Raw genomic sequence first — 14,171 nt, forward strand, 5'->3', positions numbered from 1 at the left:
TCGAAGCTATACTTGCAGTGTACAATGGAGTTTTAGTCCAAACACTTATGAATGGAAGTGAAACATGGAACTGGCAGAGGAAGGATGAAAGCCGAGTGAACGCGGTTGAAATGCGATCTCTTAGACGAATGTGTGGGAAATCAATGTATGACAGGGTTACGAATGGTGAAAGTCTAAATTAGGTGAGAGTGTAAATCTGATTCAAGTATAATTAATAAGATTAAGAAAGGGTCTCTGAGATGGTTTGGTCATGTAGAACGAATGGACGACGGAAGAATGGTAAAACAAGTATATGTGGCGAAAATGAACGGCAACATGGGACGAGGACGACCAAAGAAAGGACGTGGCATGATCAGATAAACCAAAATCTTAAGTCTGGTCATGTTAAAAGCAGACAGAACCGAAGGGCATATATGACAAGATGTATGAATGTGGAAGAAGCTAGGAATTTATGCCAGAATAGATGTGTGTGGCGATCCATTCTCTCTGCTAACCCCTACGGGGAAATGTAGTAGTAGTAGTAAAAATATTTTAAAAAGTGTTTCTGAGGTGAAATGGAAATAGTCACAAAATTCAGCGTTTTGTAATAAAATTTACTGCTTAAATTAAGGCATTGTGCAATCTGGAGATGATCGAAACAGGCTAATGAATTATATGTATTCTATGTTGAAAAGAGTGGTGCATAAATCGTGGAAGTTTCAGCATACGACAGTCGCAGATAGGTGTTCGCTTTCTTTCGTTTCGCAATCCGCATTCGCTGGGGCACTTCCGCAAGTTGGAAGTGCCATGATGATGTCATTTTTATTGGAATATAATGCATTACACACATTCTTGTCTATCTATCTGATGAAAGACAACATAAACAGTAGTAACATTTTACAACAGAGATGAAGAACATTTAAGAGAAGGTTATATAGAAGTCTAGGCATCTACAGGGCTTATGACCTGTCAATGGCTGGTTTAAGTGGCCACTTTACACACTGTGTAACATTCACCATTCTGCCTGTATTTGAACATCTATATTCCTTTAGTTCTTTCATCTGTTGATGTTTGTGAAGTTAAAGAGCTGAAACCTTTATTTATGCGGGTGTTAAATGTTAATATAAACAGCTCCCCAGGGAGTTGAATCCAGTCCTTGTCTACAAAAATTTGGACAAACTTAAAATATTGTTGATAAACAGTAGTGTTTCTACGTCACAAAACGCAAGTACGCGAACTAGAACAACTGGTAACATCTTAATTCCAAAATTAAAAACAACTACAGCACCACATAGTTATACTTACGGAGGAGTATTTTTATTTAATGAAATGAACAAAGGAAATAAAAAGTACAGTCAGGAATACAACATATTTAAGAAATAAATAAAAAGTTATATTTATAATGCTTTTTTGTGTAGCATTGATCAAAAACATCGTTTGTTTATTTTTTATTTTTTGTAATTTATATGTCTTTTTATTAATATTATTAATTAGGAATAAAATGAACAAATTATTGTTAGACGTCACTCCCCATTATGGGGACAATAATTGTTTTTTTTAATATTATGTAATGGGAAACGTGAGTATAAATATATGTATTAAATGTATATCATCATCATTATCATTCCCTTTTCGCACCTAATGGTGCATAGGGCACTGCATTGGTACACCAATCGCAGCGTATCGCAGCGTATGTATATTTTTTTTGTTGAAATTCTTTACAAGTTATTTACAATTTCTTCTTTAATTCAATTACTTTTCTTTTATCTTATTTATATATTATTTTCCTTTCTACGATGTAAAGTTTCACTTTTTATTTTGCATTTCAGTATGCTTTTTATACACATATACAAAAAAGCGTTGTTTATTTTTTAAATTATTACTTACTATGTTTGTACTTACCTGTGTATTTTTTGTAAATGCCCCTTGGGCGTTTTGTAAAATTAAATAAATAAATAAAATAAATATCAAAATAGTATTTAGTAGTAATATTGTATACTTGTATTTTTATCTGAATAAACTAATAAATCTGAAACATGTTCACTATCTCCAAATCGTTTTTATCCGGGCGGATGAAGAATACAGTTCTCTGTGTAAAATATAGTCAGAATCCTAGACCAGTGTTTTTGACTCGATGGCTGCTCTCAAGTGAAAATCCTGAATGAGGAAATCGAGAGAAATAGAGAGTGTCCCGTGTTCGATTCCAATCATGGACAAAAAACGACTATTTACAAAATGTATTTCAATATTTTAAAACGCGTAATTTTATCTTTCTCTAGAGCATCGCGTACTGTATATCACAGATACACAACGGATGACCGCTAACTCACGCGTGTTTCGACAATTAAGAATCTTGGAGTCATCTGTGAAAGCAGATTCAATTTTCATGCTCACGTTGAGAGAACATGTGACCTTGCACTGAAGATGTTCGGTTTTATTCTCCAAACTGGCTGGGTTTTCAATAATTCACATACACTACCGAATCCTGTACAACCTTTAGTTCTAACCAGGTTTAAGAGTGCCTCGGTGATGTGGAGTCCGCACGAGGCGAGATATTCCCTCATGTTGGAGAGGGTTCAGAAAAAAACCTGAGGTATCTCTGCATAAGAGAGTATGGTAGTTATATCCCACTGCATTACTCTTGGGCATGCTTAGAACTAACAGTTTGCAACTTAGAAGGGATGAGTTCACATTTACCCATTTGATTAGAGGTTTTATCGAGAACTATGCTGTTTGAGAGAGTATTTATTTTCATATTCCCCTTGGTTATCTCCGACTATACCAGCATATTCTGTGCTGTAACCTCCCGGCTTCCAGAACCTACCTGCCTCTGGTTATGCCGATTGGAAGAGCAGACAGGTAGCTAAACATCATTACTTTGAAGATCGACAGTGTTTGCAGGCCCCATGGAATTTATTGATGCACTCTCAGTAGATGTGCGAAACTTTGAGAGTCAATTGAAGAACAGACTAACACTTTCATTGATTATCTTTTTTAATAGTTTACACATACTTTATATTTATTTATAATAACCTGCGTCTGATGAGAAATGATGAATTTTTTTAAAATCTGTTGAAAATATGACACCATTAAGGCTGTAGTCTGGTAAAACGCACGCAAAATGAGGAAATCATTCGATTTTGCCATTTCAAAACGAATGTGTTTTTTTAATCGCGCAATAATAAAAAAAGATAAATTAGATAAAAACAATATTTTTTAAAGGTATTTCTGTTAAAAAATATACTTAAAAGTTTTATGTAACTAAAATATAATTACTTTTAGACCGGCAGATTACGCCATTTCAAATTTAGACTAAACTTAGGTATCTGAGATCTCAATAAATACTAAGTATTGAACTATAATTTGTTATATATTTTGAAGATAATAAATTGAACGTGAAAGTGGCCAAAGCAAAATTTATTTTTTTTGTTCTTGAAAAGAAATACAAGCATTGTAAATCACATACATTTTCCTTTATTTTTACGTAAAATTATGCCTTCGGTAATACTTTAAAAAAAATATATTTAAAAATTAAACATTCGTTTTAAAATGTCAAAATCGTATGATTTCCTAATTTTGCGAGCGTTTTACCAAACTACAGCCTTAACGGTAAAGTGTAAAATTTCTCCCGTGAAAGCTCTTGAATACGTCGGGTGGTTGCGACATTTGCCAATCGGTTGTCGGTAATAACCCACCGATAGTGAATATCGAATATTCATGGACTACGTGAATATCTGCATGAATATATTTATAGTGACATCAATGCGCCGGGTTGCGTGTTACATCAATATTCATTTCACCACTTGATGTTCCGAAATTGCACGGTTGTTTTTTTAAGTGTAATACAGCTTGCCCACCACATACCGCACACCGCATCTGAGGTTTTAAGTCTTCTTGGTGTTGCCCACATACAATAAAAAAAATTATCGTTGCCAAAAAAGAAAAGCTGCCCGAGGGAGCTCTCTCTAATCTGGTCGCCTTAGCATCTCTGTGCTGGATGTAGATAATCCAGAAGTTCAAGACATGTACTTCATTGAATTGAGGAAAAGATGGAAGTTAATTCTTCACTGACTGGGATTCAATTCAATTCAATGCATTTATTTGAAATAATACATTAAAAACTAAAAATTTAAGACGTACATATTATAAAAAGATAAAAAATGCATAACGAGATTCTTGTCTAAATAGTAGGAGAATCCTGCTCCAGAAAACTCCTTCGGGTACATGGAACAGATTAACATCCAGAGCGATGTTGTTCAGCATAGCGGTAGCCTTTCCAACAGGCATAACCATCGGGATTACATTGATTGGACATGATCAATTCGCCTAAACGACCACGTACATTTTCAAGAAACTTTTCCGTACAATTTAAAGCTTTATTTTTTACCGCTCGCAAAATACATTTTTTGTATCCAATTTCCCGTAGGGCTTAAGTTCCTCGTTGCCTTTTCTTTAATCGACATTAAAATACTGGCTACTTTAAATTTTTTCATTGTTCAAATATAATTTCGCTTTTACACTATTTTCTTTTAAAAATATAACATTTAAACAATATTTTGAGTTTGTCCAAATTTATGTAGACAAGGACTGGATTTAACTCCCAGGGGAACTGTTAATATAAACATATTACAACAGAGACGAAGAACATTTTAGAGAAGGTAATAACAATTTTTTTAGTTTTGTTGGTAAATCCACCTGGTCCATGAAGAAGTATAGAATTTGCAAAAACAAGATTTTCAGGCGTTGTCTAGTATTTTTATTTATTTATTTACACCTTTTATCAAAAATACAATTTTACGTTCACTTTGCCCAGCTAACAATGGTACATACCTCGTTCCAAGCTAGGCCATTACATTCTGATAAATGATAATAGTTAACATATTCATAGAGAGCACATACTCATAAAATATAAAATTACTCGTATTCAAATTTTGATACATATACATTACATACACATTTATACATATATATATATATATATATATATATATATATACACACATATATACACATGTACATACACACACACGTACATACACCCATGCGCATACACATACATACATTCATAAAACATAGACAATTTATTTATAATGCGAAACTTCATGGTTGCCATCTGTATTTATATATTTTAAAATTATTATTTATTTTCATATTTTATTTCCGACATCCAGTAAGAATCTCCAATCCGTGGCATGCATTAACTTTTCTGACTCCCTACGACCAATGTTATGAAAGAGCGAGGTCAACACCTTCAGCAACTTGACAACATTCCCGTCTTTCCATGGTTCTGGCAAAAGGTTGTAGACCTTTTTGCCTACGTAATAGTGTTGTCTCGATGCCAGAACAGTGTTGACCCCTTCAGTTAGTTTATTTAGGTGAAAAAATTCAAATATATGAATCTCATCCGCATAAATAAGGGCTTCAGCTCTTTAACTTCACAAACATCAACAGATGAAAGAAATAAAGGAATATAGATGTTCAAATATGGGCAGAATGGTGAATGTTACAGTGTGTAAAGTTTCCACTTAAACCAGCCAATGACAGGTCATAAGCCCTGTAGATGCCTATACTTCTATGTTACCATCTCTAAAATGTTCTTCTTCTCTGTTGTAATACGTTAATAAATAATTTAAAATCCGATTACCGATAAATAAGTTTATACACAAACATTATATCTATTGCTCATGCTTCTACAATAACACACAGTATGTACGTGCATTCACGCATCGCTGCGCTGTCTCGAATACTTTTATTAATTTATATCTTTCTTAACGCACAAGCATCTTAATTATTTTTTAATCTTTGAAAACACGTGCATCGACACATGCATGAAGCACAAATAATATTAATGGACATAATTAAAATGAATATCAAATGAATTAATAGATTCATCTCACTCTGTGGGCGGCCGCATTTTAAAGCTCTTCCCAACTTTGCTGGTAAGAGTAGTTATTTTTTTTTTGAATTTTAAGGAATTAATTGCGTATTAACATTATTCTTTTAGTGTGTACAAATATTTGTAGACACCGCTAGTTTTAAAAAAAAAAAAATATTAGTGTTTTTATAATTTACCCAAATATTTCAATTTTAATGACCTTTTTTAACGAATTGTAAATATTTAAATTTATTTCAACAAAGAAAGAAAACATTTTTGAGAGGGGAATATGGAAGTCTAGACATTTACAAGTCTTATGACCTGTCATTGGCTGGTTTAAGTGGCCACTTTACACACTGTGTAACATTCACCATTCTGCCCATGTTTGAACATCCGTATTTCCTCAACTCTTCCATCTGTTGACTTTACTTCACAAAAGCTCTTTTACTTCACAAAAGTTCCTTCCACTTAAACCAGCCAATGACAGGTCATAAGCCCTGTGAAGGCCTAAACTTCCATATTTCCTCCTCAAAAATGTTTTCCCTCCCTGTTGAAATGGATTAAAAAATATATTTTTTAATTAGAGTCAGTGAAGTGAGTACGGTCATTGCGGAACTTCATGAAAACATATCTTTGTATGATTCTTCCCGACTGGTATTAACGCATGTTAACACAATATGCATTACAAATGCTTCCTACCGACATGTCGGTAGGAAGCGACAGAGCAAATCACTTGCGTGGCTTTTTCAATCTATCTACGCCCGCGTATCGGAGCAGACTTAATTAGAAAAAGTAGACGAGTTGTAGATAATTGTTTTTGATGTAATTGATTTGTTTCGTGAAGTATAGGTCTTACTCAAGACACAACGGAACGGCTTGAAAGCTGTTAGTTTGAAGCGTTACAACAGCATTATTCAACGAGGAAGTTGTTTGAAAATATGAAACGTTTACTAGGGATGTAAAGTCAGAAAATATTAAATTGAGGGTGACTGCCGGAAACAGGGTGAAATAAATATTTCGTTATGGTGTATTTGTCAGTGGCGAAAGTAAATTTTATTTACAGGTAAGCTATAAAAAAATATAATATATTTGTACCTACATAGGAGGTACATAATATAATGTAAGTTATACATGCTATAAATTTCTGTGGTTCTGTGTGATACAACAACTCTCATCCATGAAATCAACTGAAACGTATATGTAACTTCGTGATATATTATATTATATAGATATATTATCCATTATTTTAATATATAATTCATTAAAAAATAAATAAAAAATACCACTATGAATTCAGTCGATATTAGGTATTCAATTGAAATGTCAACTGGCCGAACTGTTCTAGTAATTAATAGTGCTAAAAACGGCCGCGTGGAGCGCCATATGTCCTGCAATATGACGCATGAAAGTAATTATGGTCTTATGTCAAAAGTACCATCTCAAAGAAAAATAGTCCTTAAGAAATAATGTTTGAAATACTGTTTTCCAAATCAAGAATCTTCAAATAATTTGTGTAATCTGTAAGTTTGAGCTAGGAGAAAAAACCCGCACTGGGGTTAATACATTCAAATTATAGTATACTTATTTGTATGAAAAAATAAGCTGGAATAATCGGCTAGTTTCTTGGCTCACCGCCGGCGCTGGGCGCGCTTTATAAAAATTTATATTTATATTAGGATAAAAATACAAACGGTGGAAATGATTTAAAATAAATGTTTTTTTTTTTTATGAGGAAAATGGAAGATTACAAAATTGTGACTTGGAATGTACACATGCGAGAAAAAAATGAACGAATTATGTGATGTCATGAAGAATACATTTTAAGATATTATATGGGAAGCGGTTCGATGGAACACGGTGACACCCTGGTTCTCTGGTCTGGGGTCCCAGATACAGAAGAGCCTGCCAGGGCGTTGCCACGTTTCTGCCGCCCGGAATGATTGAGTGTATGAAAGAATATGTCTTTATAAGGTATTGCGACTGAATGTTGCACGGGTAATCTACACTTACGCATCAATTTCATTTTAATTAGGCCTGATTTTACATAGGTATTTATGATACTAAATCGCCAAGGCGCGCATTACAAACATAGCCTTCGGGTTCGACTCTCGCTTCGTATCTACGGACAGGCACAAGGCACAATCTAGAGCAGTCTGAAATAAACTATGCATATACCGTTGCATAAATCATGACAGTTGCAATTTACTATTGGCGATATTATTCCCACACACTTTCTCCCGAGAAGTTTATCGTCTCGATTGCTTGTTTATTGTAAACATTGATCAGGGCATGTGGTACCTACTCAGGATTTTCTATACCAAATTTCGATAATGATTTGAGTGTGTTCAAATATTTGTATAAATGTTGAACCGGCTTGTGGTTGCGGGCATACACGCTGTTGCAATACGTCAGCCAGTACGCTAGCGCGCTTATTGGCAGGGAAATCGCTCATCTGCACTCACGTTGGCGAGTATCTGTCCGTGCCAGCCAATATGCGGACATCAAAAGCGCACAAAAAATCACGTGCGCCCTCTCTGGTACTTCGAAGCGTACTAAAAGCTGGGCCAACGTGTGGACACCTTCACCAGCGTTCAACCAGCGCCCTTTGGTCTGGATCGCAAAATCGACAATAGACGGATCTTCCGCAAGGATATGTGCCAGCGAATGTTTCAGCCAGCCACAAATACCCCTCTATACACGTTTGCCAATACGTGTTTGCCAACGTATTGGCCAGCGTGTAGAAGCGCTTTCACGGATCCGATTGGATCCGAAGAGTCAGTCAAGGAAGGGAAAACAATAATCAACAATCAACAATGCCACGCATGTGAAATCAGAAAAAAATATTAGATTGCTAATGAGAAGAAAAAAAGTCTTGATTTAGAATAGTTGTTTAATTATTGTTTACGCCACATGTACTATGTTTATTGTGTATTTTTTTTATATATTTGTTTATTGCTACCTACTGAGCCCTAGTAAAGATGTTGTAATTATCCTTCTGTGGGTTCAATATTTTTCTCTCCGGCCCAACAACAACTGAACTGTCACCTAACGTACATGTGATTTAAATATTCTCAGACCGTAACAAGTCATTTTAATTATCAATTAGTAATTCCAATCCACTGTGTCGTGTAAACGCATGAATTCATAATCAAGAAACCGGCAAGTGCCGATCTGATCACAGAATCTGATAGAGCCTGCCGCGAGAGAGAAGTTCGAACATTAATGTGCCAAGAATCCCAGTACAAGGTAGGTAATTGCATTGATTTGTATTGGGGTTCGGTGGAAAAGTAGCTGAAGATAACACAATAGCAACGCCAAATCTGCGAACCAGCAAACAACGCAATATTCGAGCGTCCATCTGCCATCAAAGGAACCCAATGTCTCTGGGTATGAACTGAACTAATATTTTTGTACTGTCCTTCCCTATAAAAGGGAAGTAATGTTGTCTGTATAATTTATATATGTTATAATATAATTGATAAATGTAGAAAGTACTTGCAATCCATTCACTGTGACTAGATTAAATTGAATAAGTTAATAACTTTGATATAAGCGGTGTTAATTGCGGAATTATGGACTTCATATTTCAGTGAATTGTATGAAGGGCGCCGCGCCAGTAGAGATAAGTAATTTAAAAAATAATTATGATAGTTATCTAAATTAAAGTTGTTAAACTTATATTAAATATTATAATGGTAGTTGATTGATTTTTGTAGGTAGATTATGCAAGTAAAAACTGTTTTTGCCACTGTTCATGTAATTGCAATTTGGTCATGAGGAAAAATGACAATAAGGGAACAAGCCCTCCATATAATTTGCCAAACTCACAGTGTGAGGCAATGAATGTAGTATAATTAAATTGCGTTTTATGAAATTGAAAATAAATAAATCTACTCGATTAAAAAAAAAAAAGATTTTTTGTATGACTGAAATTGATAGGAAGGCCCTTGAAAACGGTGTTAGAGGGTGTGATTTCACTTAGACATATACATATATATTATATTTATATTTCAGATCTTGAAATAGGGCACACATAAACATATGCTCATGTGTGCTCTAATAATAACAATGTACACATATATTTTTTTATTATTATTTTAATTTTTATTCCACTTTCCCCGGCTCTGGCACCGGAAGCGTAAAACTGATTTGCAGTAATAAAAATACGTAATAAATTAAATTTAACTTTTGATTATGATTTTCACCAATGACCGGGTTTCCTCGAGACCGACATCGTCAGATTGGTGAATGACTAAACAAATTCTTATGTAATAATGAAAATCTTCCCAATTAACTAAAAACTATTAAAAATAATACATCAATAAATAAATTTAAAGTTAATCTAAAGAAATTTTTTGAACACGTGTAAAAACAACATAAAATTTTTATTAGTATGAATGTATTATTGTTTTATGTTTTTTCTTTATATATCCTATGTTTTTATTTTTCTTTCTCATGTCCTCATATTTAAAATTATATAAACTTTTATAATTAAACAACTAAAACAGTGTAAATCACTCTCCAAGCACAAGAGTTAGTCTCTTTTTTGGAGAGTTACAGTGATAACATTAACTAGATGTGTAAAAGTAGATATGCTTAGAATTTTACAAAAACATGTACTCTTTATAAAATTTATTAATAAAAAAATATATATTCCTTTAGATATGTGTATATACGTATTTTCAATATTATAATAAAAAGCAGTTCCGCCAAGAATTGTCGCTAGAAGAACTTTTCTTTTTTTACTGAGGACGACCCTTTTAAACCAATGACTGACTTTAATAACTGACCTGCATTGTATTGAAAATTAATAAAGACGACACGACGCGATGATCCTTTGAAATTAGTACGTAAATTTATTTCTGCAAATAGAAAGTTTATTTAGAAGCCTTTTATCTCATAGCTTTGCCAACGTCTTTGTAATTTGAACTTAAGCGCAAATTTCACGGTAAGTTTGCGAAGTAAATAGCTGAATCTCGCCAAAAATTTGTCACTCTTTCTTTTACTACGGTCGTGTTGCTGTTGATCTTTTATTCCATCGATTTAAGTATTATTTTCATTGAAACTGGTGGACATTTGACATATTTTGTTCCCATAAGTTAAGCTGTAGGAAGTAATTTTAATGTTTTTTATATTGTGTATTTTTGTATTATCGCTTTTTACAGAAGTATAATGCAGAGTTAGAACGCTGAAAATGTTTCTATGTTATATCACTTACTTCATTCTGATATATTCAACAAAAATTAGGGATAGGACGATAGAATGATTCCTATCGTCTCCCAGCCAAAACTACTGTCTCAAAAAATATATTCCATATCAGCGCCACAATACAAAACGGATTTACCTGCAAACCGCAGTTCTTTGCTAGCAGTGATGCAAGCTAGACGTACGTCAAGTTTTTTGGGTAAAAAACTCATTTTTGTTGCGGTAATTTGTTTAAATTTATGCGTTTTAGTTATACCAGGTGCACCGATCAATGAATTCAATATTTAATGTGAATACTCTAAGGATATTTTAAATGAAGTTTTAACAAGTTCACTAACATAATAACACTATAAATTGATTCATGTGTTTTCCTAAAAATCACGCATTTCCTTGGATGGGACACGTTCATGCATGTGTTTTCCCAATGGAGTGCCCTATGCATTACCAAGCTATGCCGATTAGTGTTTAAAAAATATATATTGTAGCACGAATTTAATAATGCTATCTTCACATTTAATAACAAGTGTCACGTATGTGACGGAGAATACAAATTAATATAGTGTTGTGCAATGGCTTGAATTCAAAATGAAAATCTTGGAATTTTAGGTTCCCTGGACTTTTTTTGCCAAAAATGTTTTTAAATGACTTTGATTTCTTTTTTAAATTATTTTTATCTAGTTAGTTTCGTCTCGTTATAACGACTGTTTAATTATACAATTTAAAAAACTGTATATTAAAGATAGCCAAGAATACGCATTACGTTATATGCGATTGTTTTGTCAAATATTTTTTTTATAGTTGATAAGAATTGTAGAATTACACAACATTATTTTTGGTACGTGTATTTTGTACATATACAAATCTGGATTTCTCCCAAGGGGGAGTAGGTATATATTTTTTATTAATATCCCTACAGAGATGAGGTAGAATTTTTTCAAATTCAGGATTATGGATATTCGAGCGTTTACAGGGCTTATGACCTGTCATTGACCTGAATTGTAGAATTGTTTTCAGGCGTTGCCTAGTAGGCGAATTGTTTCATCAGCTGGATGAATATCACCCACATGATAAAGGTTTCGGCTCTTTTACTTTGCAAAAGTAAACAAATGGAAGAGTGTAGGAAATGAGGATGTTTAAACATAGGCAGAATGGCCCCTTAAACGAGCCAACGACAGGTCATCAGCCCTGTTAATTAATGCCTAGACTTACATATTCGCTTCCCAAAAATGTTTTCCTCTGTTGCAACAAATTTAGATCTGAACAACTCCCTAGGGAGGAAATCCAGCCTGCAAACATTTGGACATACTCAAAACATTGTCGAAAAAGTTTTTATTTTACTCATGGAATAAACAACCACGAAGTGCTATAAAAATATTTTTAAAAAAGGTCCATGCCTATGAACTTGCAACTAATATTTCCTTTTTTTTAAAGCCAATTAGCAGGCTTAAGTAAGCCCTAATAGATTAGCATTAATGAGTAATGCTTAATCTAAACATTCTTAAAATCTACTTAAATTAACAAAGTGTATAATTAACAAAGGATATTAATATAGCATAATCTAGGCGGAAATGGCAAGTGTGACATCGCGAGTCAGGAGAGACAACACCACTTGCTTCTTAAATGTCTGCCCTTGCTGTAGGAACACATTGACAGTACCGTTTAGTGAGATTTCGTTCACTGTTCTGAGGATCCTTGGCAGAGGGGAAAAGAATCCGATGTTAGTTTTATAATTTCTCACAGCGAAGACAGGATTGGTACGCAAGTTACGGCGAGGTACATTAAAATTTATCGGAGCAAGGATATGCTGGGCATCTATAAGTAAGATATTTATTTGTGCAAGAATATCAAACCAGCCAAAATCCTTCTGAATTCTAAGCTAAAGATGTGAAAGTACTCCAGACGATAGACTTAATGCTGTTTATCTCAAATCGCCTGGCGATTCCATCTTTTTCTAACTCTTCAAAATCTCCATGTTCCTGGTGTCCATGACTGTCACCTTGCCAACCTCGTCATGTTGAGAAATGAGACCCAGACCTCGGGCCCTGAACAAGACTGAATTACTGTCGCGTTGCGAAATGGCGTCGCTTGCGCCGGCACGTGAAATGGATAATTGTATCACGGTTTTTGTGCTCAGCACGGGCGAGGCGAGTGTCGTAACGAATGCGCAAACCATGATAAAACGGTTTTTAATAACACTTTGATTTATTTGAATACTGGCAGTTTTAGATCGAGAGATAGATTATTTTAGTTTAGTTTGATATATTCTTTACAAAGGATTCATTGAATAACTTATAAACGTAAATAAATTACAACCATGTAATACAATTCAATAATTAGTAAATTTAACCTGACAAACGAGTTAATTCAAATCAACAACACAATTTGAATCATTTCTCAATCAATTCTAATGTTTAATATTCATATTGAATCAGTCCTAAAAAAAACATATAAAATGGTCGGACTTATTATGCGAGTATCAAAACCTTTTAAACATGCAGAGACATATGAAAAACTCTACAAAACATTTGTTCGTCCCCAGCTAGAATACTGTACTCCTATTTGGTCACCTTACTATAATGTAAGTATTAATAGACTAGCAAGGGTCCAACAATTTTTTTTTAAGCAGGTCGACTACCGGTTAAACATTAACTTTTCTAATCATGCTGAAAGTATGCAGTACCATGGAATAAACTTTCTTAAAATTCAAAGAATAATGTTAGACCAGTTATTTTTATTCAAATTAATAAATAATAAAATTGATTCTCCAAACCTACTTGAAAGACTTTCATTCCGTGTGCCATCTAGACCGACAAGACAAAATCTTCTGTTTCACACTGAAAACGCGTCAACAAACTATTTTAAACTATCTATAATACCTAGAATATGCGACCAATATAACAATATATTTACCGAGGCTGATATTTTTTGTGACAATGTATGTAAATTTAGGTCAAAAATTATAGAAATTTTGAGAGAAGCAGATATTTAACTTTAGTATTATTATTATATGCATATTTTTTCATTTCGTTTCTTTTACATTTATTATATTGAACATAATTTAAATTATTGTATTAAGTGTAAACAATTTTTTGGTGTGTGCTTGAGTTTCTTA

General features: G+C 33.6%; 2 protein-coding genes across 2 annotated transcripts in view; one reads left to right on the forward strand and one right to left on the reverse strand.

Moving 5' to 3' along the window:
* Flo2 (flotillin-2) overlaps nt 1–14,171 on the forward strand; it is a 704,941-nt gene that overhangs the window by 138,725 nt on the left and 552,045 nt on the right. The gene's annotated exons all lie outside the window — the stretch shown is intronic.
* The window catches only part of LOC148277737 (glucose dehydrogenase [FAD, quinone]), a 46,138-nt gene that overhangs the window by 26,691 nt on the left and 5,276 nt on the right, over nt 1–14,171 (reverse strand). The gene's annotated exons all lie outside the window — the stretch shown is intronic.

This window comes from Micrasema longulum, unplaced genomic scaffold (assembly GCF_059751315.1).
Source record: "Micrasema longulum isolate JH-2025_06_02 unplaced genomic scaffold, ASM5975131v1 h1tg000987l, whole genome shotgun sequence".
Classification (NCBI taxonomy): domain Eukaryota; kingdom Metazoa; phylum Arthropoda; class Insecta; order Trichoptera; family Brachycentridae; genus Micrasema; species Micrasema longulum.